General features: G+C 35.9%; 1 pseudogene; it reads left to right on the top strand.

Moving 5' to 3' along the window:
* Nucleotides 1–2857: 2857 nt before the first annotated feature.
* On the top strand, nt 2858–3799 carry LOC128563130 (isocitrate dehydrogenase [NADP] cytoplasmic-like; annotated as a pseudogene).
* The last annotated feature ends 1995 nt before the right edge of the window (nt 3800–5794 follow it).

Below are 5794 nucleotides of genomic sequence, written 5' to 3' on the forward strand. Positions count from 1 at the left end.
GAACCTTCTCTAAACCTGCCCTTCTTGTACATCACACTGTCATGACCGCATAAATGATCACATGAGAGACATGCTTAATGTTTAACATTATCCTTACTACTACAGGACTGAACTTTGCTCTCCACCAGGATTACCAAGTTACTTGGTGGCTTGCCTTCCAAATCACAAGAGAATTCGAGGCTTGCCAGGAGAATGTCTTGTTCTTAGTAATTCCTCAGATGAGTTATGATATTGGTGGCTGTTGTAGTAAGTATGATGTTTAATCCTCTATACAATCCACTCACACAAGACCTGCCAGCCTTAGGTACAAAGATACAAAGGATTCTCTGCATATCTCAGACTTTGGCTTGCACTGTCTAAGTTTAGACTCTACAGAGAAAATTTTCCTTCTGCACAGATACTAATCTCCCACAATATTTATCTGATCAGGTGCTTGTATTGCCAAAGGTTGCATGATCTTCTGTAAAGTTGCCTTGTCACTATTTTACAGTGTTGTTGTCTAGTTACAAGGGTGTCTAACCATATGAAAAATTTAAAACCCCAGGAAATCTATCTTAGCAAATGAAATAAATGTTTAAAGAAAAGATAAACTCAGATGTGTTTGTTCCAAAATAGTAACTATGATGTAACTTCCGTCTTCATTTGTTGATATTTTCCTTCCTGCAGCAGAATTTAGTGCTGTCTTTTGGGGTTCTTGGATACATTTTTGCAGTACTATTTTATTTTTGACTTCACAAAAATTAACTTGGTGATCTGGTGTATAAAGATGAACTATTACCAGAGGTGCATGTGCTTTTTATTATTATTACATGGGGAGTAATGAACTTACATTCACGTATTGACATTTTTTTCTACCCATTCTTTGTAGTGTTATTGGAAAATTGAAAACATGTACTCAAATGTCATCTTCATTTTGACTACCATTTAGCTAGAGCAAGTTTACCTTCCAATATGTGACCTGACTTATGAGCCTTCTATTAAAAATATATATGATGAATTTTTATTTCTGTATACTGAAAGAATTAGGATATAAATAAGTTGTTTGTTTTTGTCCTTTTCATGATGACTTCTGTTGACCTACATCTGACTATAACACATGTTGGAGAATGCAGTTTTGAAAAACACATGGGAGTACTTTTGTTCAAATTGGTACATGAAAAACAGTTATAGTGTCACCAGCAATGGGTGTTGTTCCTTGATTAACTGATGTCATTAGGTCTTTTTTTCTGAAATAACTCTGAGTGTGATAAGTCCCAGGAGATAAGTATAAATGTCCATTCCACTATGAGTGATCTGGGTGTGAACATCTAGATAGTAAGACCTTGGTTATGAGGTTGGCCAAAACAAGAAGTACAATATAATAAATAAATTTTCTCCTTGACTAAAGGAGGGAACCATGTGATAAAATGCCCTTCTCTTCCTGGTTGCCTCCTTTTTTCAGTTTGGACACTGTAATATGAGAGTCTGATGCCTGGATCTGTGGCACTTACTTTGTGACAGGAAGCAAATTGCAGGAGAATGAAAGTTAGCCTGGTAATGAGAGTGGTATAGAAGGAAGGGCAGACTCTATGCCTGTGACACTATCATTGAGCTACCAAAACAACCCTGGAACTGTTTTTCTCTGTACATTGTGTTAATAAGATAAAGGCTGTCCTTTCCTTACAGTAGAAAACATTCCTAGTCTCCCTCTATTTCTCATGAAAATGTGAATGAAGACACAGGGAAGGTACTCCAATAGAAACTTAAAAGAAAACAAAAAAACACTTTTATCATTCCCCATTCCCCTTCACTCAGGAGGACTATGATCTGTACCTTCAAGAAGAAAGTCTACTGGCAAGAGTTTTTTCTGTGTTGCTTATCTGTTGCTGAGGCCAATTACATTGAGAAAAGAATCCTCTTTGAGAGCTTTGCCCATGAACTCCTCTGCTTTTGTCACCATAAAAGTTTATTCATTAAAAAATTATCTGGGAATGCACCACTGTATTGCAAGGGCTTGGGCCAACTTTCTCAATGATGACATGAGGCTTATAACATCAAGACATGTTGAGTAAATATAGGTCATGGTAATATAAATTCTCCTTGCCATCACATCATTGGTTTAAACATCCTGTGCTCAAGAAGCACTGTAATTCCATTATATAAATATCTAAACCACAGCAATAAACATAGCTAGTGGATTATAATGTCACTTCAATCTGCAAACCTACAATTTGCTACAGACAGCTCAATTTCCCTTTTTCTGCCACTTAAATGACCATACATGCCTTTTTATAATGCAAAAATTAAAGTATTGATTTTAAAAAGCAATTTCATCAAGTATATTTGCTTATATGTGTCACCCTAAAAATAGAATACATGTCATAAAAAAACATTTAACAAAACTAGAAAACTCTAACATAGAGATGCATAGGAAGGAGGGATTTTTTTAAACATAGAAGGTAAACGTGTGTGCGTGTGCGTATGTGTGCAACAGTCAGAGCACATTGTCATTTAGTCATTAAACCATTATCAACTAGCTAAATTTACATATATGGATATAAAACTCATAAGGTTGAACTAACAAATTAAAAAAAATCCAGAAAAACAATGAGGGAATTATATCCTTTTCAAAAAAAACAAAAAATGAATTTCTGGATTATAGAAAGTGTTTCCACTTTTTCTGTTGTCTTTAAACATACACTCCTCAGAAGCTTGGGCCCAGTTAGGATTGCCTTCTGTGTGAGTGTGAGTTTAACCTTGCACCTCTCCAGGGTACCTTCCCCGGCAGGACATAAACTGCATTCATTTGAGACTGCAAGACTGAGAGGTCTTGGGGGGATTTGAAATGGATTCACTGCTAAGGTTTATTGAAGCCAAAATGTCCAAAAAACATCAGTGGGGTTCCATGGAAGAGATGCAAGGAGATGAAATGATATAAATCATTTGGGATTTAATAAAAGAAAAACTCGTTTTTCTCTATGTGGAACTGGATCTAATAGCTACAATTTAGGCATAGAGAATCACGATGCTACCAGTGACCAAGTCACCCAGGATGCTACAGAGGCCATAAAGAATACAACATTGGGGTCAAGTGTGCTATTATCACCCCTGATGAGAAGAGGGTTAAGGAGTTCAAGTTGAAACAACAGTGGAAATCACTGAATGGCACCATCCAAAATATCTTGGGTGTCACTGTCTTCAGGGAAGCTATTATCTGCTAAAATATCCCCAGGCTTGTGAGTGAATGGGTGAAACCTGTCATCATAGGTCATTGTGCTTATGGGGACCAATACAGAACACCCAATTTTGTTGTTCCTATGCCTGGAAAAGTAGAGACAACCTACACATCAAGTGATGGAACCCAAAAGGTGACATACTTGGTGCATAACTTCGAAGATGGTGGTGGTGTTGTCATGGGTATCTATAATCAAGCTAGGTCAATCCAAGATTTTGCACACAGTTCCTTCCAAATGGCTCTGTATAAGGGTTGGTGTTTGTATTCTGAGGAAGTACAATGGATGTTTTAAAGACATCATTCAGGGCATATATGACAAGCAGCACAAATTCCAATTTGAAGCGCGGAAGATCTGGTGTAAGCATAGGCTCATCGACGACATGATGGCCCAAGCTATGAAATCAGAGGGAGGCTTCATCTGGGTCTGCAAAAACTGTGATGGTGATGTGCAGTCAGACTCTGTGGCCCAAGGTAGTGGCTCTCTTGGCATGATGGCCAGTGTGCTGTCCAGATGGCAAGACAGTAGAAACAGAGGCAGCCCATGGGACTGTAACCCACCACTACCGCATGTACCACAAAGGATAGGAGACATCCACTCATCAAACTGTTCCATTTTGGTCTGGACCAGAGGGTTATCCCATAGAGCAAAGCTTGATAATAATAAAGAACTTGACTTCTTTGCAAAGGCATTGGAAGAAGTCTGTATTGAGACCATTGAGACTGGCATTATGACCAAGGATTTGGCCATTTGCATTAAAGGTTTACCTAATGTACAACATTCTGATTACCTGAATACATCTGAATTTATGGACAATCTTAGAGAAAACTTGAAGATAAAACTAGCTCAGGCCAAACAGTAAGGGCATAGTTGGCTTAGGAGGATAAATGTTTCCTGGTAACTAGGTCCACAGGTTTACATTTTTCCATATAACTCTCAAGGTGAAAGACAAAATGAATTTTGTAATTTTTGTAGAAGTCAGAGTTTATCTTTTCCATAAGTTTATAGCCTTTTTCTTACACATACTGTTATTGCCACCTTCATGAGTACAGCAAGGGACTTGTTTTTAAATTTTATTTTATTTTCTAGTAGCATCCTAGGAATTAGGTGAGTCCTCATTCGTTTTCATTGTCACTTTTTCTCAAGTTCTGATATAAATGACCAAAATCAAGAGTGCTCAAAATGGTAAATGATAGCTACAGTATTGTTCCCTAAATATGGAAAGTAGTAATGCACTCCCTTTGCTCTCTTGTCCATGACCCTGAGCACTGGGATGTTTTGGTGTATACATTGAACTTGCACATGACTGGGACAAAGTATGAATGCAACTGCAATGTGAAGACATTGGAGTCATACTTGTGAAGAGCATGTTGAATGTTTCCAATATACTAAATACTTTCAAGGCTACTGGAAGGTTTGGAATCCAGAATCAAAGTTACCTGGAGGTTTGTACTCTGTTTTGTCTCTTCCTCCTCCTGGCCTGGCATGGCCTGAGCATTATGCTACCATAAGCGGCATATTAATCCAAGTGCAATAATGTAACCTGCCTCTTTTTCGGATTTCTGCTGGCCTGTTTCCTATTTTTTATATAAATGTATGTGATTAATCAGAAGTTTAATGAATACTCCTCTAGTCCTTTTCTTCCTCTAAATTGTTAATTTTAATTAAAATTAAGTCCTAATGAAAAAAATAAATAAATAAAAAGTAAACAGACGCTCCTTTACATAATTCGAGCTCGTCAGTACCCAGGCCAGTCATGCTCCCACTTTTGGTTTGTTGGACAGATTTGATTCCTAGACCTAAATTTTTACCAAGGTGCCTATAATCATTTGCATTCTTATAATTTTCTTCCTCCTCTTTATAAAATATTTGGTAGAATTTCCCAGGTAAAACTTCTAGACCGCTGGTACTTTTGCTCTTGAAGAATGTTAATTATTTATTAAATTTCTTTAACAATTTAAATTAAATATTGTCTCATTTTGTTTACTTGTTTCTCCTTTTGTGAGTTTTTGGTTGCTTTGGTCTTTGGATGAATCTATTCATTTTATCTAAGTTATCGAATTTCTGGGAATACAGTTGTTTATGGGTTTCTATACCTTTTTAATGTTCCCAGGATCAGAGTCTTTCATTCTGATATTAATAATTTGTATTATTTCTCTTTTGATTTTCAATAGCCTGGCTAGAGATTTATAAATTTTATTTATCTTTTTAAAGAACCAGATTTTAGTTTCTTTCATTTTATCTGTTGGCTTCTGGTTTTCAATTTCATTAATTTCCCCTCTAATTTTTATTGTTTCTTTTCTTCTGCTATCTTTAGGCTTAAATTTATCTTCTTTTTATAGTTTCCTAAGGTGGAAGTTCATATTGTTAATTTTATATTCTTTTCTAATATACACATTTAATGGTATGAATTTCAGAACTTCTTTAGTGTCTTGCAAATTTGTTGTGTTTTTATTTCCATTTAGTTCAAAATGTAATATTTTTACATTTTTCTTGAGGGTTCTTTGATCCACAAGTTGCTCATTTTTCAAATATTTGAAATTTTCTCAGATAATTTTCTGTTATTTATTTATAATTAATTT

The sequence above is a fragment of the Nycticebus coucang genome, chromosome 13 (assembly GCF_027406575.1).
Source record: "Nycticebus coucang isolate mNycCou1 chromosome 13, mNycCou1.pri, whole genome shotgun sequence".
Taxonomy (NCBI): Eukaryota; Metazoa; Chordata; class Mammalia; order Primates; family Lorisidae; genus Nycticebus; species Nycticebus coucang.